Raw genomic sequence first — 24,930 nt, 5'->3', positions numbered from 1 at the left:
GTAACATAAATGTAATTGTATTATCAGAAGAAAATGTAGTATTTTTTGATACGATGCCTTTTTCTTATGTCATTCCTGTTGCTCCTGACTTTATCCAAATTATTCTTTCCGGTAAGAATGACTATGGTTTTTAATGCATATAATTCATCACACTAAAATTTCTCTCCCCTCGCTATTTTTCTATGACGGCATGTGTAACAACAGGAATGAAGACCAACTCTGAGAAGTGAATTTTAGCTTCTGTGATAGCATTATAAAGTACTGACGATGTAGTCTCTGAAGTAAACAAAATCCTACTTCCACCTGGAGGTCGGTATTTTCTCTTGGCTACTGTTACACTCAGCTACTCCATGGACAGCCTGCGAGTGAACGACGGGTGGCCGTGTGTGTGCACGTGTGTGCAGACATCACTTACACAGAACACGTAAAGTTATGTATCTATTTTCCTCTAACTGTAAGGAAGGAGGAGACAGATTCTGAAATAGTTTCCTGCCGGGAATGGCGAGCAATCCCTGTACAGACCGATGAAGGATTGCTCCAAACTTGGCCGTGAAAGAGAGGAAAGGGCAAGAGGGTCAGGGGTCAGAGATGAAGACCCTTTGCTCTTCTTTGCTCCACCTTTCACTGGTCCTTCAGGATAATCACAAATCCTTATCATTGTTCCTCAAGCACGTGACGTGTGACAAGGGGTCTTCCTGGAACCGGGAGGATCTGTTTACGGTGAAGACACATATGCTACTTTGGGGATGGTCTACGAGTTCTCCTAAACAGAGCCTAAGGGACAATGCCTATATGTCTCGGATCACAGCGCGACTGTTTGGGTAGGAAAACCTCCGGAAGGGAACTCCCTGCGGCATTCCAAAGGCAGAGTGGTCACGTCGGCCTCCACAGTCCTAGGGCCTATGCCCTTCTCCGAAAGCTTCCCTGCCCTCAGCAGCCTCCAGGTTACGTTTTAGCCAGCCGGGCATTACGGCCGATTTCATGCTCTGCATGAACCCCAGCATTTTCCTAGATAAGTCCAATGAGAAAGTAAACTTGGAGTTAATGGCCACGAAGAAGATAAATATGATTTCTTACAATACACTTAGTTCCTGCCTAAGGTTTCTCCACCCCGACCCTCATCCTCACTGCCCCTGACTTAGGCAAGAGCACCCTGAAGACCACACTACCTTCTGTCCTCTCCCAGCTCGTTACTTGTATTCAGGCTTCTCCTAGACTTCCTTCTAATGGACTATTAGAAAGTGTTTCGTTTCTTCCCTTTAATATTGGTGTATTATAAGGGATCCCTGAGAAAACTGGATTGGACAGGCAAGTAACAGAGTTCTTCCGCTCCCCGCTATAGAAGGGAAGTGAGAGCATTCTGGCACAGGATGACCTCATGTCCTAACTGAAGAGGCCTGTATTCCTCTACTTCAGTCCCTCAGGATTACTCCGTTCCTTCTGGTACTTCCTTACTCCAAACTGCAGAAATGAAAAAAGTTGCTTGATTTAACTTCTGACAATTGACCTATGACGTCATACTGGGGATTTGCTAAAGATGGTAATGGAAAGCGGGAACATCATTAAACAAATATTTGAATGCCTTCAATGGGCCTGGACTCCCTCCAAAAAGGCACAGAAGGCTTCTGTTTCCCCTCAGGGCACAGATGGGTTAGACACACGTTCCATGTTCCAGGGTTTTCTTTTTCAAGATTTTATTTATTTTAGAGAGAGACAGCAAGAGCAGAAGGGGCAGGAGAAAATGGAGAGAGAGACTCTCAAGCAGACTCCACGCTGAGCCCAACATGGGGCTCGATCCCAGGACCCTGAGATCCTGACCTGAGCTGAAACCAAGAGCTGGATGCTTAACCGGCTGTGCCACCCAGACACCCCATACTCGGGTGTTTTCTCAATAGAGTATATTGGTCATGGGTGTGTTCTGTCTTCTCATTAAAATGAGTTCCTCAGTTTCTCAAAAAATTCTGTAACTTGAAGAGTGAATCCCGCACCCTTCCATTGAACACTTGGTAACATTGGCAAAGAAAGATTGGACGCCGCCACAGAAATCCAGGGAAAATTCTGGACGTATAGCTGGAAGTAAATGGGAAAGACCCATCCGTGTCAGGGATGTGCAACAGCCCCCTGGGGGACAGCCCGCTGCAACCGCGGGAGAGTGATGATTTACCAAACACGGGGCATGACCTCCTTGCGCTTTGCACCAGGGCACAGAACCAAGTCAGAACAGCCATGTCCCCAGCTCACACGTGTCTCCTCCTCAGAGTCCAGCAGCCTGATGAGACAACTGGGAGACGAGCTCTGCACACAAGGCCGTGGAAGTTCACAATCCACTGCAGGGGGTTTCTGGGGACATGAACAGGGGTCTCTTACCGGCAGAAGGCAAAGAGGAGATAGCAAGAACCGCGCCTCAATTTCTAAGCACTTCCTGGGATTTCTAAGGAAGTTCCAGAAGCATTATGCCATCTAGAGTGAATCCAGAGCCCAAGATCACTCTAGCTTACTATGTGATTTTCCATGAACACCATTAATGCGTTCCCAATCTTCCAATCACCATGAACACTTCTCAATTCTCACTCTATGTACTGTCCCTCTCCCCTGTAGCTAGCTACATAATTAATAATAATTTTTAGGGGCGCCTGGGTGGCTCAGTCGTTAAGCATCTGCCTTCAGCTTAGGGCCTGATCCTGGAGTTCTGGGATTGAGCCCCACATCAGGCTCCTCCACCGGGAGCCTGCTTCTTCCTCTCCCACTCCCCCTGCCTGTGTTCCCTCTCTCGCTTCCTCTCTCTGTCAAATAAATAAATAAAATCTTTAAAATAATAATAATAATTTTTAAAGAAAATCTTAGAATGAGAGATTCCTACAGAATAACAGTCTCAAGGATCGCTGTGTTTGTCAAGTATCTTCACAAGGCTGCACCTTAAATGTGTAGGTATCTTAAATTAATCAGGTTCAAATCCAAGTTCCCAGAACCACCTTCCAACAAGGTGGAGAACATTCTTTTCATACAGCTTGGGAAAAGGCACCTCCCCCTACACAAGCCAAGACAGAGCACGTGCTCCCCGTGCCAGGACCCAATCCCTGGACCAGGGAGGGAAGGACCCTTGACACTTCTTTGGAAGTCAGAATACACGGGGGAGAAAAATAATGAACTTGACGCCCGAACAGGGACTTGAACCCTGGACCCTCAGATTAAAAGTCTGATGCTCTACCAACTGAGCTATCCGGGCTCATGGGCTCCCTCTTCTCTCACAGCCTAGTGAAGGGAAGTGTGTTAGGCTGTTGTTGACTTCCATCTTTCTGGGCAACATGCTGAAAGCGATCATTTCCACAGGCAACTCACACACTCCAACAAAGCAGCCGGCGACCCGCGCCCACCTCACTAAGTGCTCTCTGCACAACCAGACTCCGGCCTGGAACCATCGGGCTTCCCTCAAAACCCAAGCACAGGGCGCGCTCCCAAGGGCTCAGGTTTGGAAAGAGGCTCCCAGCCGCTCTGAAATCCCACCGTTTGTGCAAAAATGAGTAGGATCTTCTCGTGGGACAAAAGTTTTCATCTCACCTCCCTTAAAATACACGGGACTCCAGTGTTTCCTTGTACCTAGAGGATGCAGAGAAAGGCCTAGAGCTGGACGCGTGCTTCCTACCCATCTACCCAAATGCTCTTCGTGTCTGAAGATCCACATTCAGCCCCTCTTCTCCCTGCTTTGCTAACCGTGTCGCAGCAGGCAGGCACCGAGGCTCTAACAGGATGCCCGGAGGCCAGCAAGGGGAGGCCACGGCCGGCTGTGGGGAAGGTCAGTGGCCTGTCCTGGCCGCATCCACGAGCAGCCGGATCCCACCAGACAGGCCCAAGATGGCGGCGCCCCGACAGGAAACCCCTGAGCGAGTGAGGAGGAAAAAGCGGGAAACCCTGCTTCCGACCCCACATAACAAATACCCCGCCCCCTAGTCCACAGCTGTCAGTAAAGGATAGGAACCCAGCCCCCAGGGGCGCATCTCTGCGTCTCTCTCTCACGTCTCGAGAGTGGACTTTTGCTTTAATAAACTTTCCCGCTCGTGTCCCTCAGTCCCCGTGCTGCGCGCTGTCCTTGAATTCCTTCTCCTGAGGCCCAGAACTTTCCCCGACATCTTCGGGTCGGGCTGCGTGGAGGCCCCAGGGCCGGGTCTCCCCAATTCCCCCCACGGCCTCCTCCCTCGCCCCAACCACCCACGCCTCAGCCCCTCTCCCTCCCTCCGCCGCCTCCTCCTTCCCAATTACGCGGTCCAAGCTACCGGGTTCTGGGCTCCCAGCTCTCGAGGTCTGGGCTTCCCGGGCCTGCCAGATGTTCAAGCTGGGGAGCTTCTCACTAGTATAAAGTTCTGTGCGCCACGCGTGACGACGACACAGGCAGGCCGAAGGCTGAGAGCCCGCGCTCCCGGGGCCCGGGGTCTGGCCGGAGCCGCGCTCAGGGCGCACGGGGCACCAGGCCGCACGGGGCACCAGGCCGCGGACAGTACCGGGCGCACGGCGCCCTCGCGCGTTCCTCACTCCGGGACGTTCCCTCCGAAAGCCGTCCTGGCTCCGACGACAGCGTTCTCCCTCCTCCGTCCCACTCCCCCCGCCCGAACTGACCCTCCGCGGGGCGTCGCGCGGCGGCCCCGGGTTGGCGGCACTCACCGTCGCGCCGTCCGCCCCGCCGGGTCCGGTGACTTGTCACGGCGCCGCCTCCTCCCGGAAGGGCCGGAACCCCGCCCCGGCGGCGCGCCGCCGGCCTCGTCTTTGGATCCCTCCGCGGACCCGCAGGAGGCTTTGGAGGCAGAGCCGGAGGAAGTGGGCGGAGAGGAGGCGCTTGAAGCCCGGAGTAAACGTCCGCGTCCTGAGACTTCCCGGTTCGAGTGGAAATGCTTCCCGGGAATTAGCCGAGGAACGGGAGCTCGGAGCCCCGAGAGGACCAGGGAGATCCGTGAAGCACGAACGACGAATCCCGGGGCCCGAAATCAGTCTCAGCCCAGCCTTGTGTCTGTTCTGCAGAAATAACACCAGCGATTCCTCACTGGCCCGTTCCAGCGGGTCTCGCCGCGCGCTCGTGGGACCCGCCCCCGCAACATCACGATACCGCCCTCTCGGATAAGCGCGTGGAAACCCAGGCCCCGGGCGCGAGCTCTCTGCAGAATCCCGCTCAGGGACGACCGTGCTGGAAGGACCTTGTCACCGTCCTCCTGAGGACGCGTCGTCGACGTTCCAAATTCACTGTGTGCGAGGACCGCCAGAGCGGGGACTGGGGCGGACTCCTCCCCCTTTCCTTCAGTAGCTGACGATTTTCTGTCTTCTCTTTCCGTCTGGACTAGATTTCCAGGGACAGCATTTCAGTGTCTGTGCGCGCGCGCGCGTGTGTTTCCCTTCGCGCCGCCTCCGCTGCATCTTCCGGCAGGTCTCTGGTAGTCGGGAGCCGCGGAGCTGCAGGGACCCGCGGTGACGGTGTCGGAAACCCATGCTACCAACAGGGACAGATCTGGAGGTCCAAGCTGAAGGCCATTTGACCCCTGCGGCCATGTGGGAGCCAAAGGGGAGGTTTGGATGCCCTGGGTAGTAGCTGTTTCCTGGAAGGGTGCCCAGCATATGGATTCCCTTGGAGACTACGGTGGCCAGACTCCCAGTGCTCGATGGAGACGTTCTGTCTTTCATGGTTCTGCCCCACTGCCCTACTGAGGCCATAGAGAGGCTTCACATTTAATCCAGTGAGAGTAGGAAGAGGAAGAAGAGTTCTCTGCCAAGAGTCACCAGAAGGAAAATTCAAGAGAACAGCCAATTCACCCAAAAAGGAATTTAAAAGCAGTGTTTACTTGGTATCTGCCCTGAAATAGCCACTGCTTTCTAACAGTGGTTCTTAGCGGGCGAGTCTAGAAGCACCTTGGACAGGTGTGCTTCAGGTGGTGATAGCGCCCACGGCATAAACAGGGCATCCTGAGTTCCCGTCTGGAGTCCTGTCTCCAGAAAACAGAACTCATTTTGAGGGGTGCCTGGGTGGCTCAGTGGGTGAAGCTTCTGCCTTCAGCTCATGTCATGATCCGGGGCTCCCTGCTCCCTCTCCCTCAGCCTCTCCCCCTGCTTGTGCTCTGTCTGTCTCTCTCTCTCTCTCTCACATGAATAAATAAAATCTTTTTTAAAAAGGACTCATTTTGATATATCCACACAGGAGAGAATCATGTTTAGAAACAAAGTAGTTCTATAATTTTACTGGCTCCCCGTTTATAGGACAGTGTTTGTTTTAGGAAACACAAGACACACACATCTATCTATCCTTACCCTTCCTCCTAGCCCCACAACCACACACACACACACACACACACACACACACACACACCGTCCCTTTGGGCTGCATCTCTCTCTGGGATCTTTGGTGTGGTGTTAACTCATGTATTCCACTTTACGACTTTCCTTAAAATTCTAAAAACGAGTGTTAAAAATGATTACAGAAGACAGTTGAGGTGATGCAAACTTTACACTTGAAGTGGCCAGTCTCAGAGAACTGCAAAATGGGGTAGAAGGCAGGACACTTTTATAGGAGAAAGAATGAAGAACAAGGAAGTGACAAATAGAAAATTTCTGGTTGGCAGGGGCCACCTCAACCTTGTTTGGGGCCAGAAGGCCCAGAGTTGGCCTGGTGTTTGGGGAATCACCAGATACTGGCCCAGCAGGTCATTCACAGGGATGTGGCAGTTACCTTAATTTCGGTTTGCTGACGTGGCACCCCCCACCCCCGCAGAAGCTGCTCTGTCTTGGGCCTGGAAAGTATTGCAACACGAGAAACTAGAATCCAGGGCGCGGAGGTAAGACGTGTGGAAGGGAAAGAACTGCATTCATTGCTCGCCAATGACACCCTTGCGGTTTTAGTCCAGCCACGTGTGTGTACAGATTTGGGTGTTTTCCACCACGTGGCATGTGGAAATCTCCAGAGAGACTCGATTTACCTTCTACAAGAACAACCGCTCTGCCAAAATCCGGCGTTGAGCAAAAAGCCTGTAATACCTTCCGCCTAATTTCCCAAATCGAGCTTTTCCTGGGGGCTGAGAGCCCCCAGCCTCGACGCTTCCAACTGCCTTTTCAACGTTCGCGTTGGCAGCGTCCACGGTCCCGAAGCGCCGATGTTTGGGGTCGCCCGGCGTTTTCCCAGTCGCTCCCCAAAAAGGTTTGGGATCCGCCCCTGCGCCCCAGCTGCGCGCGCGGTGATCGGCGGTCGTTGCGCGCGCGAGGCGAGCGGAGGGGACACCGACCGCCGAGGCCTGGGGGGCAGCTGTCCTCCTCCTGTCGGACCACCCGGGTCTGACGAGCACAGCGGACCGCTTAGAGAACTGACACACAGAGAGCGTGTAGATTCGTTTCCTTTCAGTCTGTCCTGTTTCCGTCCTGCGCTTTCTGGAGCGACCCAATAAAACCCACTTAGAATGTGCGGCTTCCTGCTTCCGAAGGAGGAGATTCCGACGGGCTTTGGCTCCTTCTTTTGCGCCTCCTCCGTCTGTCTTCCTTTTGCAACTGCGGGTGCCGGGAGGTGTAAGCCCCAGGGGGAGAAGTAAAAGCAATCCAGTAGGTTTCCTAATCCTGGAGAAAACGAAGAGTGGAGGTGCCGGGGATTGAACCCGGGGCCTCGTACATGCGAAGCACGCGCTCTACCACTGAGCTACACCCCCTCGCTTCTCTCCGTTTCTTCTGCTTTGTAGAATATTACTTCTATTTTCCCATTTTTTAAATACAGGAATTGGCCAGCAGAACGTCTATTGGGCTAAATGTCACTATCTTTGAAATTATTAAACTGGGTAGCATTTACAGGCTTCACTGGGTAACTAGACTGTACTCCGAATAGCGCCTTTTCTCGCTCTAAGACCTCCCCCCTCAGGTAACCTGCTCCAGGGTCCGCTCACCAGCCGTGTTGGGGGAAAGCTACTTGCCTCCACCAGGAAAGTTCCAAGAACGTCTCCTACAAAGACCGCAGGGGGAAAGGTTCAGATCGACGCCCCTGCGGGTCCCAGGCAGCCCTCCCGGCCTCAGGGGCACCGGCCATTGAACTTGGCACCTGCTGGCCTCGCGGCGCACGCTCAGCGCCGGTCCTCAGTCAGGCTCCACTCTCCCTCTCTGTCCCTCTCTTGACGGTTATGTCCACAAAGGGTTTTACAAACAACAGCAACTTCAAAAGTCTCTCCACTTTAAATGAAGCGACTTTTTCCCCCGCGGACTGGAGGAATGAACAGGCGCGAGGACAGTCGTAGGGCAGTGGAGCAAAGTTGGGGGACCCGGCGAACTGCCTTGGCTCTGAAACCCGCTGACACAGCGAGCAAGTCTGCTCTAGATACGGATATTTGAAAGAATAAAGTCAAAGAGCCCTGGAAACTTTCAAGTGGTGCCGTGGGTGGGTTGGAAAATTCGGGGAGTCCTGGACTCTCAAAGCAAGTAGGGTTGCTTGTCTGGGAAAGACAGAGGAAAAGCCATTTGCTGTGGAATGCTCGCTTTCTGCCTTGTCTGCGCCGCCAGACGTCTACTCACTGCCTCAAAACCTAAGGCTCTTCATCCAAGGGCTTCATGTAATATTGACGAATGTATTTCTTGCAGATTTTCATTTAAAGACTTAAAAACGGGAAGTGTTTGCTAGGGAAGGTGAGGAAAATGGAAGGCTCCCAGTTCTGATTCTCCTCTCTGAGTCCTCTGGAAGATTTACCGGAGACAATGAACCCAGACGGACGTTTGCCATCAGGTGACATGCTGTGGGAAGAAGAATCCGTTGATGTCACCTGTGGGCCTTCCAAACTGGGGATCCGGGACTTGGAGGCCTTTAGTCTACGGCTTTCCTGACTTACTTCCACCACACCTCTGACTCCATGGACACCAACAGTTTTCCCAACTTTCTGTTCAGAAAGCACTGCAGTCTTGGAGAGAGGTCTTGCCCTTGCTCCCGCCCTCGGAAGTTGGGATCAATACCCCACCATATTTGGTGATTGATCTGGCCTACTGATCTCTCTCTCTCTCTCTCTCTCTCTCTCTCTGTGGTGTGTGTGTGTTTATATGTAAGGAAAATCAGGGAAGAGAAAAGTCAGTGGGTAGGTTTTCTGTTCCTCAGCCTTCACACAGGTTCAATTGAGAATACAAAAGAAAATTTAACAAACATTGCACAAGGGCCTGTTTTTCTTTGCTTTGCTCTTTCTTTGCTTTTTTTATTTAAGATTTTATTTTTAAATAATCTGTACACCCCACATGGGGCTCAAACCCACAACTCCACGATCAAGAGCTGCACGGTCCACCAATCGAGCCAGCCAGCCGCCCCTGCTCTTTCTCCCTCTCTCCTGCTCCTTGGTGAGCTGTGAAACCCACGGAAGGAGCAGAAGCTTATTCGTGCGGCCATAGCTCGCTGACTCCTCTCCCTCCCAGAGATCCTAAGTGAGCACGATCTTTCCTTCTCTTTCACTCCTTCTTGTCTTCCTTGCTCTGATGCTACTTGGATGCGTACAGCTTTGAACGGGAAAGAGAAGGACCGTATTGAAGGAACCCAGGAGTAAACCGGACTCTCCTGCACGTGGAGTCTCTGTCCTCCCACAGAGCTGCACTCCCGGATAGACCCCAGACTACGGTAAACCCCTACAACGGATGATTGCCCTGATCTCTGCACTATTACAGGATCGAACAGTTGGTAGAAGAAGGCTTACTGTATTTAACTTCCTTATTTCACAAAATCCTAGGCCGAAACTTTTTTTTAACCTATGTCATGAGAAGGATATCTGAATGCTAGACCAAAGTCTGCCACTAAGCGCCCCCAGCCTAGCCCACGCCAAGGTCTGCTCACCACCAAAAGTCTACCTCGGAGTTCTAATTCTGCTCCAGGGAGAATCCCAGCTGGAATATTCACTTCTGTCTCCAGTTTCCTTTTCTTTCAACTTCTGTTGTGACTACAAGGCAAGAAAGACCCTGTTAAAATTAAATACAAGACAGAGATCAGACTGGAAAGTTGCCGGGGCAGACAAAATGATTCAAGCCACATAAGCCGAACTAAATCTAGCTTACCTCATGAACAGAAGTGAAACCTAGGTTATTTCTTGTAAACGCCTCCGATAATCCTAAAGCTGTTGTAAAACAATCACTTCTAAGCAATCCCCTGCCATCTGGAACCCCCACTGCAACAACCAATCACTATAATAATTAAACAGCTTCCTTATGTTCACATTGTAAAGCATCCTGTGATGTCATGCCCTGGGCTTCATACCAGCTTTAAATCTGAAAGCTCCCCAGTTCACGAGCTATTATTATATGCACAGTAAACTCTTACTAAGTACTATTTTATTGATTTGGTGGTTTTAATTGTGCTAGTCTGATTTTTGATAAGCCATGATAGTGCAGGTATGTAGAAGGTTAGCAGAGTGTTACCTCCAGGAAATCAGGTCCGGGTGGGAGAAAAGGCAGGAGTGGACCAAAGTAAAAATGTTGGTGAGAAATGAAGCAGAGTAAGATGGGTGACATGAGGGTTGATCTAAAAATTTAGGCTAACATGGGGCAGATTCGACAGACGAGGAATAAATTTCTCACAAAACTTGGTCATAAATGAAGAACAGTGTGCTTTACTGTCTCGCTCTAGTAATCCCTGGTGTAGACCCAGTTAGTGAATGCTTCCGCTCTGGGCTCAGGAGACCCCTTACAAAGAAGAGGGAAGAAAAAATGAAGGAAAAGCTACAGTTTATTATAGAGCCTTCTTTGGACAGAATTCTCCCCTAAATAAAGAAAGCACAAAGAGGCAATATGGGAGCTGGGACATGCGGTTTTGTAAAGCCTTTGCAAAAATCTAAGACCTTGGAAAACCTCCACAGGCTTAGAGAAGTCCTCAACTTCATCACGTAAGACACAAAGAGTAGCCCTGAGTTTGGCCACTATTTTGTGTGGCAGTCAACTCCCACAGAACTTGGCTGTTGCTGTTGTTGTTGTTTTAAGATTTATTTATTTATTTTCAGAGAGAGAAAGTGCTCAAGGGTGGGGGAGGAGCAGAGAGAGACTCTCTAGCAGACTCCCTACTGAGTTCAGAGCCCCACACGGGGCTCAGGGCAAGGCTCCAAGTGGGGCTTGATCCCCTGACCCTGAGATCATGACCTGAGCCCAAACCAAGAGTTGGTCATTCATCTGCCTGAGCCCCCCGGGCGCCTCCCACAGGAACTTTGGAGCAGGCTCTAAGACACCCTCAAGGAGAAGCAGTCAATACTTTCTGTGAGTTTAAAGTCTCCCAGGCGCTTCTGTTAACCAACCAGACTGGGAACCGCTAGCCTGAAAAATCAAGCACCAGAGATTGGACTGGATTGATTTATTGCCAAAATTTCATCCAAAAGGAGATGTATCTACAGATGGTCCCCTCTATTTTTCTCCCCATCTTCTGATCACACACACACACACACACACACACACACACTGGACAAGGTTCCCTTTCTCCTAGAGAAATAGAAGGCGCTGAAGACGCGTGTCCCACTGGAAGGTCTGACTTGTCTAGTCCCAAGCTGTCATGGCTTTGACAGGGCCTGGCTGCCCTTTCTGTGCTGGGTGCACAAGGTGGACATGCCTGGGCTGGTCTGGGGTCCCTCGGTGAAGGAGCCTCCGTTGCAGGCAGCTCCTGGAAGACCCACAGGAAGCCAGCCTCCCCGAAACCCTGTGTGTAGTACGTTGGGAGCCATGTTGAGTACTTGATTCAGGCTTGAACATCTCAGGTACACATGCGAGTGAAATCAGTGTGGAGACCTGGAATAAAGAGAAAGCACGAGGCAAAAACTCACTTGCTTAGATTTCTGTGCTTTCTTTGCCTTGGAAGCAGCATAGCTCAGCCGGTGATGGTTTAGTCTTTTAATGTGAGATTTCAGAATTTAAGCCCCGGGTTAAGGTCAGTCTTTCCTTTCACCTGCATATTTCTGATTCTTAGAGGCTAACGGAAGCCTGGCTTTCTCCTATAGTGTGCACCTCCTTTCATACATCTTCCTATTTTCTCAAGTGGCTTCTGAAGTCAAGACTCTGAGGGAGCAGAGCCAGAGTTGCAATAGAATAAGAAAACCATGGGTCAAATGTAGGCGACCCCGCACTGTTTGTATTCTGTCCTCCCACTGAAGGCAGGAAGACAATTTTAGAGACTCTTACAAGCTGTAGATGGGGGAACAAAAGGGTGAATTTAGGCATGAAAATGGAAAGACACATTTGGGAGTACAAGAAAAATGTAGACTGAGTGTAGATTGACCCAGGACTTGGAGCCATGTTTGAATTTGGGGGGCGAGGGTTTCTTTGCAGATGTAATCAAGTCCAGATGAGGCCTTGAGGGTGGGTCCTAATCCAATATGATTGGTGTCCTTGTGGGAAGAGGGAATTTGAACAGACACACGCAGGGAGGCGGCGTGTGACCACAGAGACGGGGTTTGGAGTGGTGCAGCCGCCAACCCAGGAGGCGGGGAGAGGAGGGCCGGCTGCTCCTACAATCCTTGCGTCTGCCCCTGGCCGGCCTTTACAGCTCTCCCCTCCACCCCCATTCCCTACTCCTGTCCCATCAACAGGCTCCGCGGCTGGCTGAGCCTTTTCATCTGGCGGAAGGAGTCAATCTTCACAGCCGAGAGTTCCGTCTCCCGAGCAGGGCTCCCTGTGCGCGGTTAGTGTCGTTCTTAGGACTTTAATCACAGTACGTGCGATTATTAAAAGCTCCCCCGGGAAACGTCCTTGAAGGCTACACCTGCGCCTCTGTAAGCCCATTGCACAGGAACGCAACGTCTCAGCGCTGGAGGGTGTCCGAACCAGCGGGGTCGCGCGGAGCGGGCCCTGACCCGTTCGCTTCTGCCTGGCGCACCTGCAGACTGCAGTGGCAGCCAGTGTGCTGGAGACGCAGGGTCCCCGCGCAGGGGGGTGTAGCTCAGCGGTAGAGCGCGTGCTTAGCATGCACGAGGCCCTGGGTTCGATCCCCAGCACCTCCACGCGGCGCCCCCCGCTCGGGCCGTGGCCTTTACAGGAGCTCGGAGGCCGCGACTTCTTTCCACCTGCTCCCGAAGGGCCACGTTCTCTTCACTCTGCCAAGTCCTTTTACTGCGGTGTGGACGCAGCGAGGTTGGAGGAACCGAGGCCCTCGGAATTGCAACGGATTCGTATTAAATAATCACGAAAAGGAAGGAACAAGAGCAAGGAAAAGACAAAAAAGACGAAGAAGCGGTCGGACAAAACCCCTAGGCTTCCGTTTTCTCGCGCTGTGCTCGTGTCAGTAGAGAAGATCTGAGCTCGCCCTTTGATTTTCCGGTGCCCGCTCTTCCCCATCCGCTCACACGTGCCTGGCACGGAGATGCCTCCGAGGAAAGAGAACACCGTCACGGGCGTTCAGATCGGTGTCCCGGAGCGGCCAGGTCGCCAGGAGTCGAAGCCACGGCATTCACGCAAAAGCAGGGCCCGCGTGGAGGTGCTGGGGATCGAACCCAGGGCCTCGCGCATGCTAAGCGCGCGCTCTACCGCTGAGCTACACCCCCTCCCACAGGCCTGCGCTCTCCGCCGTACTGGTTGGCACCACGGCTGCAGGTGCGCCAGAGTGAGGCGAGGGGGCAGGGTCCGCCCGGTGCACAGCTGCGGTTTGGGAAACCCTCCGAACCGCAGAGCCGCCGAACGCAAGGAGGCTCTGCTAGCTGCCGGGCGCCCGGGGCACTGCTCGCGGCCCACTTCCCGCCCACCGCCAAGGAGAGTCTCCGGACGGAATACTCTCCCGGTCCCTCAACCTCCTTCCCCCCTGTCTGCAGCGCTCTCCGAAATGCGCACGAGGTGGTGCAGGGCACGCAGAGACCCGCAAGTGTAGAGGATCGAGTGCAAGGGTGGGAGAGGGGAGGGGAGGAAGCAAGGAAAAGAAAACCCAGCACCACAGAGGTGCTCAGGAAATTCAGGTCCGCGCGAGGCGGTAAGACTGCAGTGCAACTACCTCACAATACTGGTGTGAAATGAGCAGCAGAGCGTGTCAGTCACTACTTTCCTAAATGGCTGCGCCCACATCTTTGGAGAGGGGCGTCCTCACGCTGTCCCGGGGCTGCTTCTCTGGTCTGAGAGCCCCAACGATGGGAGACAGGAAAGGGGATTAGGAAACACGCTCCTGTGGACATTGCACCTCTTTCAGAAAAAAATGTTGCCGGGGAACCTGAAGGAAGCGAAAGAAACGAACTCGTTCTTCATTCGTTCCTAGCACAACACACTAAAAATCAGTCCTTTCCAACCATAATGACGCACGCACACCGTTGCAGAGAAAACCTCTTCTCCCTCATCAGTACAGGACTCAGGCATTCTTCTTTTAGCCATTAGAATCCATTTATTTATTTTTGTTTAAGTGGGCTGCACTCCCAGCCCTCGGGCTCGAATTCGCTGCCCTGGGATCAAGGTCGGGATGCTTAACCAGCTGAGCCGTCCGATGCTCCTGCTTTTTGTTCATTTTAATGGTCAATGCTTCCAAGATTTGTGTAGCAGATCCTGTGTGCGTCTAAACCATCATCTGTTGAGCACTTTCTTACACTCTGGCAAGGAGATGGTCCAGGCTCCTCTTGTGATTTCCCTGCCGCAACCCTCGGGTGACAGCAAATTCTTCCTGCAGCCTTGGTTCCTGCCTCTGAGGATCTGTATTAGGAAATTAGGATAGGAGACCAGCTTTCCTCAAAGTCCCCAGGGTGTCACTGTTTCCATGCAGCGGACAGAGCCAGGACGGGGCTCTTCCCTGCCGTCTTCTCTTAAGGCTGTGTGTGGCCCCAGCTTTCGGGTGGGCTGACCAGCCTGAACGGATCTGGGAAAGGTGCCCGTCTGCCGCGCATCACTGCCTTCATCTTTACGCAGCGGGAAAGAGATGCAATCTAGGAGGTTCAGAAACAAGGGAGCTGTATAGAAGGAGTCTTTCGTTAGCATTCTCAGGTCCTCAGGACTGGGGGTAGGTACAGGGCTGTGATTAACATGCTTCTGAAAGAAGAAAAAAACGAGCAGGGCATCGGGGGTGTAGCTCAGTGGTAGAGCGCGTGCTTAGCATGCACGAGGCCCCGGGTTCAATCCCCGGCACCTCCACATCCCAAGTTCCTCCTGTACCCCTTGTGCAGGGAATATTTGAATGAAAAAAAATCCAGGTTTCTGTCTGCAGTGCTCCGAACTGCCTAGATAGTTATTTTGGAATACAAGGTGATGATTAATGCTCCTTTACTCAAAGGTGGCTCTAAAGTCTTACACTGCACAAAAACTGAGGTGTGGGGAAAATCTGAGTTCGGAGAAGGAACCTCTCCTGCAAGGGCAGCTCCTAAGACAGTTAAACCATACCCAGGTCGCATCCATGCGCCCCAAACTAGCATCCGGAACCAGGTCAAGAGGGTTTTTCCTGGATGAGGGAAAACTTAAAATTAAAGTTGTAGAAAATCTGAAAAAGTCAACCGGCTCTAGTAGTTTCTGGGAGGACAGTTTCTCCTCTGGAACGAAGAACATGGGATTGCCCAGGAACGAGAGGCAGCACAGCCGGCTGCATAGTTTGCTGGGCCCTGAGCCCTGCCAGCCGCGCTGGTCACCGTCCCCTGCAGCTGGCCCCGAGGACAGGCCGGGTGACAGGTCTCCCAGCTGAAGCAGCAGGCTGCCCTCGGTTCCCTCGCCATCTCTGGAAAGACTGAGAGCTGCTCAGGGATGCTGGGTGTGAGCTGAGAAGGCAGGAGATGCTCGGTTACTACAAACACTTGTCACCTGCCCGGCCCTGTTTGGATTCCAAAATTAAAGAAGTGGCCAGAGTGCAGGAAAATTTCCCCCTCCCACTGGCCCTGAACTCAGACGCGTGTAGCTGGCAGAGCAGCGCCTCTTGGAAAGGCTGCCAAAGATGAGCCACAGGAGTCCCAGGTCCTTAGGGGAGCATCCGAGGACCCAGCGCACCTTCTCCCTGACGTAGGGCGCTTGCTCGGTGCTTGTGGGACAAGTCTACCTTCCTCCACAGGGAGCTTTACATCCACCGTCCCAACAACAATCATAACTTTGATGAGTCCTCGTGAGTTTGGTCACGCAACCCAGCTTATAAAGTAAAATAGTTCTGATGTCTGACCTAAACCAGGAGAAGATAGAGTGCAGGGAGACCTGAGCGAAAGAGAAAGGCTCTTCTTGATCACAAAAGAGGTGATTTGGTTTGTGTTAATCCACTGTTTGTCACAAATAACGTGCCACTTGCAGGAAACCAAACCTCGGCATTAATCACGAGCACTGTGAAGGTTTTGCTTCAAGAGTTTAGGAACCTTGCACCTCTCCCACCCCATAAATGTGGGCGACATTGGCCAGTCATGCCCATCAGCAGTTGTTCCCTGAATTAACTTACACCAACTCCAGGGGGCGTGCTCACCCACAGTAAAGGTTCCTTTCCTGCGAGAGGAGCCGCCCAGCAATTCTGTGCCTCCGGGTTTCACACAGCATCCAACCCGGGGAAGACGTGCCTTCCACTCTTCCCAAGACCTGTCTACCCACCCCTCACTGCGGATGCGGAGTCCGCCAAACACGTTCTAAGATCACACTCTTATTTGTCCTCCAAATATCTTCACTCCTTAATTTGACTTCTGTAAATATGTACTTACTCATAAGAGACAATGTTTTTATGCCACACGACGGTCTGTAAACAGTGTGCGGTTTTCAGTTGGTTATGAGTGATCAAAGGAATCCTAAAGAAAATTCTAAATGACTTACAGGTTTGTGTCTCTTGCAGAGTTCCGAGAAGATAATTTCCCTACGGCAGTGATTCTTCAACTTTGGTAAGATCGCGTTCCTGAAACCTGCAGTATAAATGGATTGTATGAAAGACTGTTTTTTCTTCTAGTGGAGACGTCCCCTGGCCAGTCGCCTCTTACAGGTTCTTCCTGGAGCGGTGTTCCTCAGATCCCCGCTTCTTCCCGATATTCCATCCCTGGCTAACCACCCCCCCATTCCTGTTTTCTCGCATGTCATTTTCTCCACCTTCATGGCAGAAGTCAGTCCCTGGCTCAGGCTTCTCCAGCCCAGATGCCTGAATAATCACAATCATGGGAGTCCCATCAAAATCAGCTTGCCTCCCTGATCTCGTACTGTATCCCCCTTTGTGCTGAAGAGCTTGGTGTCAAACTTGGCCATCCAAACGGCCTATTGTACAGCCATCAGCTGTGCTAGCTGATCTATTCTGGTTGCGCTTGCATTTAAAAATTTAAAAATAAAAATCTAAAGTTTCTTTTTAAGATGTTATTTATTTATTTGACAGAGAGGGAACACACGCAGGGGGAGCGGGGGAGAGAGAGAAGCAGGCTTCCCGCTCAGCGGCTCGATCCCAGAATGCTGGAATCATGATCTGAGCGGAAGGCAGACACTTAACGACTGAGCCACCCAGGTGCCCCAAAATCTAAAGTTTTTAAAAAAGATTTTATTGACTGATTTAAGAGAGAGAGAGCAATACACACGAGGTTGGGGGGAGGAGCAGAGGGAGAGAGAGAGGGGCTCTCAAGCAGACTCTGAGCTAAGTGCAGAGCCGAAGCTGGGGCTTGATCATACAACCCTGAGATCACGACCTGAACCGAAACCAGGAGTCAGACACCCACCTGAACGAGCCCCCCAGATGCCCCTAAAAATCTAAAGTTGAATTGGGAAAGTCTAGAAAAGTTGGAGGGCAAGAATTCCGATATGCTACATGGCAACAGTCTAGTTCATTCCTGCTTAGAGGCTTTGTATGTGTGCGCGTAGGTGAAGGTCAGTCAGAGCCGCCGTGAAAGGGCCGTAGAAGAATCTGTGTGTGTGTGTGTGTGTGTGTGTGTGCGCGCGGGGGCGTGATGTGATTGCTGTATGAGAAACTATTTCACCTTAGGCCATCTTGGTTTCTCCGGTGACGTGGGGAAAATTACTGAACATCTCTGGTCATTTTAACTGAGTCTGTTAATTTTTCTTACTGCCAGACAGCCTTGCAGATAACATGCCATCGCTGGTGCAGTTTTGCCCCTGTCTGGAATGTCTAAATTTTAAGGGCTCCAGGAAAGAACAATATTAAACATTCTTGAAGGATAAGTTCACTGCTGAGATTAGAATACTAAAATCTGAAAGCAGATGAAAACTAAGGTCATAAAGATCCAGATATGAAAACCTAATTTCATCAAGGATAGGGTGGCTCTATCTTTAACGTCTTGAGGAACCTCCATACTGTTTTCCAGAGTGGCTGCACCAGCTTGCATTCCCACCAACAGTGGAAGAGGGTTCCCCTTTCTCCACATCCTCGCCAACAACTGTCCTTTCCTGCTTGTTAATTTTAGCCATTCTGACTGGTGTGAGGTGGTACCTCCTTGTGGTTTTGCTTCGTGTTTCCCTGACGACGAGTGATGTGGAACATTTGTTCATGTGTCTGTTGGCCATTTGTATGTGGTCCTTGGAGAAATGTCTGTTCATGTCTTCTGCCCATTTCTTGATTGGATTATTTGTTCTTGGGGTGTTGAGTTTGATAAGTTCTTTATAGATTTTGGATACTAGCCCTTTATCTGTTATGTCATTTGCAAATATCTTCTCCCATTCCGTGGGCTGCCTCTTAGTTTTGTTGACTGTTTCCTTTGCTGTGCAAACCTTTTTATTTTGATAAAGTCCCAATAGTTCATTTTTGCTTTGTTTTCCTTGCCTTTGGAGACGTGTCTTGCAAAAAGTTGCTGTGGCCGATGATGAAGAGGTTACTGCCCATGTTCTCCTTGAGGATTTTCATGGATTCCTGTGTCACACGAGGTCTTTCATCCATTTTGAGTTTATCTTTGTGTATGGTCTAAGAGAATGGTCCATTTCACTCTTCTGCATGTGGCTGTCCAATTTTCCCAGCACCACTTGTTGAAGAGCCTGTCTTTTTTCCATTGGCTAGTGTTTCCTATTTTGATAAATGACATAACTTTAAAATTCTAATTTAGCTACCAATGTTAAACTGTAAATTTTAAAAATGGACTTAATTGAAAGCATTTAAATATAACAAGATCCAAAAAGACATACTTGTAACTTCTCAGGTCTTCATACACTTTTGGATTAGTTGACAAATTAACCCTAAAATATCACATGACATAACATGGCCCCATACACATGACGTGTGAAGGGAAGGAAGCCAAAACATGTCACCTAAAATATACCACTTTGACATAAAAATCACTTTGAACAGAAGGCAATTAAGAAGCAGCAAACACAAGAAAAGCTCTATCTGCCCTTCCCCCACTTCTGCCTAAAGTCGGGACATAAATCCTCCTTTTTCAGGAGACTGACACTTACCCGCCCAGAGAGGCGCCAGAGGGATCTGCAAACAAACCTCCAGTACTTTCCTCCCATGTGTTCACCTTCCCAGTTTGCTACACTTGGAGCCTGAAACTGCTTTCCTCTGTCCTGTCATTTCTCTGCACATGTACTGTTCTTTGTAGAAGATGCTGAGAAGTTCTAAGCTGCCACTTTCAGTTACTGTGCACTTGGGGTAATCCCGTGCCCGTGTGATACAATCTGTGCATGCTAATAAACTGTGTTTTTCTCTCGTTAATCTACCTTGTGTTAAAGAGTCCCAGCTGAAAACCTACGACGGGTAGAGGCGAAGTTTCACTTCCCTGTACCAGCCTGCTGCTCTCTCTGCATTCTACTCACTGAGCAGTTGGACAGCCTGTGCCAGACCCCACACGGTGAGATGCGTCAGGTCCCCTGGGCACGCACTTGGGGGTCAGAGCTAGTAAAAGATTCTACAACATTTTTAAGTCCTTATCTCCATGTCTACACTCATTTCATGGAGACCAGTAGCAAATAATAGAAGTCAGCAGAGACAGTATTTTTCTGAACTTCTTGGATTATCAGAGAGCGTAGCTCAGTGGTGGAGAGCATGAAATGATGTACTGGGTTCAATTTCTAGCACCACCATTCCTGCCCTTCCCCTTCAGTCTCTCAAGACAAACTTTTCTCACTTTCCTGTCTTCGTATTAATTGACTCACTTTTTCCTGCTCATATCAAAGTTAGATGCATGCCCTCTATGGGTTGCCTTTGCTCCTGACCCATTTCAACTCCATGGGCCCCATCATTACTGACAATGCCTGTCCTCCCAAGGAACATTGAGTGAAGAAAACAAAAACGAGAGGTCCAGCTCACGCAGGATCTGCGGAACCAGAGACCACAGACACGGCAGCCCCAGATCGAGCGTGAGTGCTCTGTTCCGTTGGCGATAGATGGAGGTGCGCAAGAGGAAAAGAACAGGAAGAGAAAGAAGCAATAAGAGATTCTCAGTCAATTATCTCTGAAAAGGCATTATTTTTTCAACTGTGCCTGGGTCAGTGCCACAGCTGCAGATCAAGGAGAAGCAAATCTGCCCGGGGACTAGCCCCCTTCTTCTCTACCCTTCTCCCTCCAACTGCAGATTATCCTGCACAGTCACCGAAGCAGTGAGCCGTGGATCACGACTCTTCCTACGCAAGTGAACTCCACAGAAGAGAACTAATCACTCTTTCCATCAGCTTGGTGCTTCCACGGTTGAGAAAAGTGGAGGTGGAAGTCAGGGGTCAGTGACCCACACCGTTCTGGTGTAACCAGAATAGGCCTCCCATCCTTACTGGATGTAGGAAAGGTACTGTTTTTGTCTTAAAGAATTCTCATCCCTCCGCTCGTTCACACAGTCTAATAGACCACATCATCCCCCACCCAGTTCCTGAGGTGAATTCTTCAGAGCACTGGCAGAGGGAATGTAGGGATTTCACGTCTTCAAGTTCTCCTCGGCATCCGCCTCGAAAGCTGCCTCCCCAGCTGTTTTTAGCTCTTTAAATAAAATCATGCCTGTTGTACCAAGTTCCACTCACATAGAGAGCGCTGGAAGAAACATGTAAAGGCTTTGGAGTCAGAATGAAGGTTGTCAGTGCCGTGGACAGGAAGCAGAACGTTCCTGTGGCCATCAGCTGTGACAGGGAAAGGGGGAAAGGACGCCACGCCATTGCCTCTGATTCCTGCAACAGTAAATCCCGATGAGAGAGAGACAGTGCCGTCCTGCTCGCTGACTCAGACACTGACCACCTCCTCCATGTCACTACCCTAGCTCCCAGGAAATGTTGTCTCTTGGCTTGTACCATAACCAAGTACTGCAAAGGTCATTCCACCGTCCAGTCAGGCCAGGTGCTTGCTTCAGAGTGATGGCAACATGGGGAGACCAGCAAACTCCGGAATATTAGCCCATTGCCATACTTCCTTTGCTGTAAAATGGTGTATTATCTCAGACACAGCGCCGTGGGACCTAAGACACGCAGTAATTTCGTGGACGGTAGTTCGGCAGGAGCCCTGTGAGAGGTAAAGGCAAAGCTGTATCCAGGGTAAGTTTCTACTGGGGTGAAAATACACACTGGCCCTCTAGTTCGGACGTGGTCCATGGTGCTGAACCTGGCTCTCCCGTGGAATGATAGCATACGGAGGCCCAGGGCGTGTCTGTAATGCTGGTAGTTTGGTCATTTAGAGGCTGAACCAGATCTATTTCGCTGTATAAAACTCCACGCTCTGAGCCCATCCACGGCCTTCATCCCTGTCACCACGGCCACTTTGTTCATCAGCTCACTGGACAAGGACAGGGATGACTAAGGAGAACCTTACAGGCGTCCTCCATCAGGATGGGTCGTCTTGTTCACCTGCCTATGAAGATTCCCCGCTGAGGAGGCTGCTGCTTGGGGAGCATTCATGGGGAAACAACTATCCTTAGATTCTGCACATTTGGGGAAATCTGTCCATCTGCCTCCTTCCCACACTTCTTTGTCACCACTTTACCAATAATTTCCCTTCCGAACCTCTACTCATCCACCCGAACTATTAGCTATTTCTCATTAATTAGCGTAGACCTCTACCTCACATTCGTCCTTGCAGGCAAAGCAGCCGGGTGTCTTGCTTGATGTGCCCACCGGGAAGGTTTGCTTTGCCACTGGCCTCCAGGTACCTTGGAAGCTTCTCGGTTTGTGTGGCGCCAGCATATGACGCAGAACCACCCAGAAACCTTCTTCAGTTATAGGAGACGCCCTGTGGGAACCCTCCTACACTGTTGGTGGGAACGCAAGCTGCTGCAGCCACTCTGCAAAACAGTGTGGAGGGTCCTCAAGAAGTTGAAAATAGAGCTACCCTATGACCCAGCAATTGCACTACTGGGTATTTACCTGAAGGATACAAAAATACTGATTTGAAAGGGCACATGCACCCCGATGTTTATAGCAACATTATCAAGAATGATTATCAACAATAAGTCATACTGGACTAGGGCTCACCCATATGACCTCATTGTACCTTAATTGTCTCTTTAAAGGTCCTATCTCCAAATACAGCCACAGACTGAGGTCCTGGGGGTTGAAACTTCAACATATAATTTTGGAGAGACAGAATTCAACCCCACACAGTGGTCAGTTTCTATCAGCATAAAGAATGAACTATTTTCTACAGCAATAGGAGCATGTCACGTACCAGTGGCTACGATGATTTGTTCCAGTGAGGAAATCATGGCTGGGACAGCAGCTGGAATCGAAATCACCATGTCCTCAAATTCACAGTAGTCTGCTGCCACTTTCCATGATGACTCTGTCTTCTGCACAGGCCAAACAGGCAAACTGGATGGAGACGTGGTAAGAACCACCAGCCCGTACATTTTCTTACTGATGGCACTTATCTTTAGAATTCTTCCAGAACTGCGATATCCTTCGTGTCTATTATTTGGGTGGGTAGCGAGAACTCGTGGCTTCCAGCTGGCCTTTCCTCACTTCATATCTCACATGTCAGGAATCCAATCCAGATCTCCTTGAACGAAGAGGAGACTGGCTCCATGTGAGAAGGGAACTTGGTACACAGCTAAAAATGTATATGGCAAATATTTCTTTTCTAGCCTTCTCCAAAAAAAGTCCACTTATCAAGGCAATTGTGTGCTGGAAACAGAAAGTTTGGATATTATTGAACGTGACTGTGAACCGATATTAAATATTGGAACACGAAATGCCACTGCGGTCTGCCGGTCAGAGGTGGCTTATAGAGGTCATGTGATCAATAGAATCGGGTGTATTTTACTGCAGGTCTGTTTGAATCCCTGAATCTGCCTCAGAGTTATTTCCCAAGATCCAGGATGCCTGGTTAGAATAGACATGCACAGCCCCTCCAGCATCCCGTCATCACAACTGGATTTGGGGAGTCATTCTAACTGTAGCATCTGCGACTGCCACTCCTGGACAGCAGAGAGTACCTACCGCAGAGGCTTGTCAGGAAGGAGGCTGCTGTCCTCACCAACACATTCCTCAAGGACCCGGTGAAGACAGTCCTCTAGACCGGAAGTTTCCACAAAATTTTTCTGTAAATGGCCAAAAAGTAAATATTTTAGATTTTGCAGGTCGCACGGCAAAATCAAGGATATAGGTACTTATATAACAAGAGAGAAAAAAATTCCACTTTTTTTTTAAAGATTTTATTTTTTTTTAGTAATCTCTCCACCCAATGTGGGGCTCAAACTCACAACCCCAAGATCAAGAGTCGCATGCTCCACTGACTGAGCCAGCCAGGCGCCCCAAAATTCCACTTTTAAAAATGAAATTAAAGTATAATAATAGTCGAGTACAATTATTATTACTAATAATAATTAGAAGAATTATCCTTGGGGATAACATTTTGTTCAAAGTTAGTGTTCCCTATCATTAAAATTTCTCAGCATTTTTGGAGATAATGACAGACGAAAGAACGAAAAGAAGAGAAAAATGTCGAACCTCAACAGGTATTTCCTTTGGTTTCTTTTATTCTCTGAGAGGTGCCTGGGTCTACTCGCCAGATGCCCAGGAGCGGAAGGCTGCAGCTTTACCCCACCATCGCCCTCTCCCGCCCCCTCCTCCACCTGCCACCCCCGCTGCCCGGACCCCCGCCCCCTCTCGCACCCCTTGTCTACCTGCCACCCCCGCTGCCGGGACCCCCGCCCCTCTCCCGCACCCCTCCTCCACCTGCCACCCCCGCTGCCGGGACCCCCGCCCCCTCTCGCACCCCTCCTCCACCTGCCACCCCCGCCGCCGGGAATCCGACCGACCCGCGCACACGTGGAAGACGGTGGGCTCCGAGTCTTTCTGGGTCGGCAAAGATACCGGACACCTAGACAGTCACACTTAAGGGCTCTAAACCACCCGAAACGCAGGGTGAGCGCAATGCGAGCATTGAAGGGGGAGGGGGAGGGGCAAGAAGAGGCTGTCAGGAGGCGGCCGAAATAGCTCAGTTGGGAGAGCGTTAGACTGAAGATCTAAAGGTCCCTGGTTCGATCCCGGGTTTCGGCAGACCGAGCCTTTTGGTCCCTGCGCGGGGTCGCTGCGGTTCCCGGGAGCCCAGGGCGGTTGAACGTGCCGTGGATACCGTCAGCCGAGCTAAGGCGGTGGCTGCACAGAGAACACCGTGCGCGGCTGGGCGTAGCTCGTGACCCGGGCCCTTGCTGCGTCCGCGTGCGCGCACGGGTAGGAAGGCGGGCGGGCGCGCGGGGCCTGGCAGCGCTGTGGACCCGTCACTGCGGCACGTGGCGCGCGGCGGCCGCGGCAGGAGGGGGCACGACCGTGAGCACGCTGCGCTCGGACGCCGCGGGAAAGCAGCCGGCGCCGGTCACCGCTCCAAAAGTTGGAGAAAGTGAAGGAAGAACAGCATTTCGTGAGACCCGAAATTCATGACGTTCCAATTTCAGCGCGCACCTATAAAGTCACAGCCTCACAGCCTTCATCCACAGTCCTGGGCTCCCGGGAACCGCAGCGACCCCGCGCAGGGACCAAAAGGCTCGGTCTGCCGAAACCCGGGATCGAACCAGGGACCTTTAGATCTTCAGTCTAACGCTCTCCCAACTGAGCTATTTCGGCCGCCTCCTGACAGCCTCTTCTTGCCCCTCCCCCTCCCCCTTCAATGCTCGCATTGCGCTCACCCTGCGTTTCGGGTGGTTTAGAGCCCTTAAGTGTGACTGTCTAGGTGTC

At 51.1% G+C, this 24,930-nt stretch overlaps 7 non-coding genes across 7 annotated transcripts; 3 read left to right on the top strand and 4 right to left on the bottom strand.

The window, feature by feature from the left end:
• Positions 1 to 3,153: 3,153 nt before the first annotated feature.
• TRNAK-UUU lies at positions 3,154 to 3,226 on the bottom strand. Its single transcript has one exon. It is a non-coding gene; the product is annotated as a tRNA-Lys (tRNA).
• Positions 3,227 to 7,595: 4,369 nt separating this feature from the next.
• Positions 7,596 to 7,667, bottom strand: TRNAA-CGC. The gene has a single exon. It is a non-coding gene; the product is annotated as a tRNA-Ala (tRNA).
• A 5,205-nt stretch (positions 7,668 to 12,872) lies between these two features.
• On the top strand, positions 12,873 to 12,944 carry TRNAA-AGC. Its single transcript has one exon. It is a non-coding gene; the product is annotated as a tRNA-Ala (tRNA).
• A 468-nt stretch (positions 12,945 to 13,412) lies between these two features.
• On the bottom strand, positions 13,413 to 13,484 carry TRNAA-AGC. Its single transcript has one exon. It is a non-coding gene; the product is annotated as a tRNA-Ala (tRNA).
• A 1,486-nt stretch (positions 13,485 to 14,970) lies between these two features.
• On the top strand, positions 14,971 to 15,042 carry TRNAA-AGC. The gene has a single exon. It is a non-coding gene; the product is annotated as a tRNA-Ala (tRNA).
• A 9,140-nt stretch (positions 15,043 to 24,182) lies between these two features.
• On the top strand, positions 24,183 to 24,255 carry TRNAF-GAA. Its single transcript has one exon. It is a non-coding gene; the product is annotated as a tRNA-Phe (tRNA).
• A 491-nt stretch (positions 24,256 to 24,746) lies between these two features.
• On the bottom strand, positions 24,747 to 24,819 carry TRNAF-GAA. The gene has a single exon. It is a non-coding gene; the product is annotated as a tRNA-Phe (tRNA).
• Between the last annotated feature and the right edge of the window lie 111 nt (positions 24,820 to 24,930).

The sequence above is a fragment of the Ursus maritimus genome, unplaced genomic scaffold, assembly GCF_017311325.1.
Source record: "Ursus maritimus isolate PB19 unplaced genomic scaffold, ASM1731132v1 scaffold_30, whole genome shotgun sequence".
Classification (NCBI taxonomy): domain Eukaryota; kingdom Metazoa; phylum Chordata; class Mammalia; order Carnivora; family Ursidae; genus Ursus; species Ursus maritimus.
The sequence above is the reverse complement of the archived record's forward strand: the minus strand, read 5'-3'. Positions and strand labels throughout refer to the sequence as shown.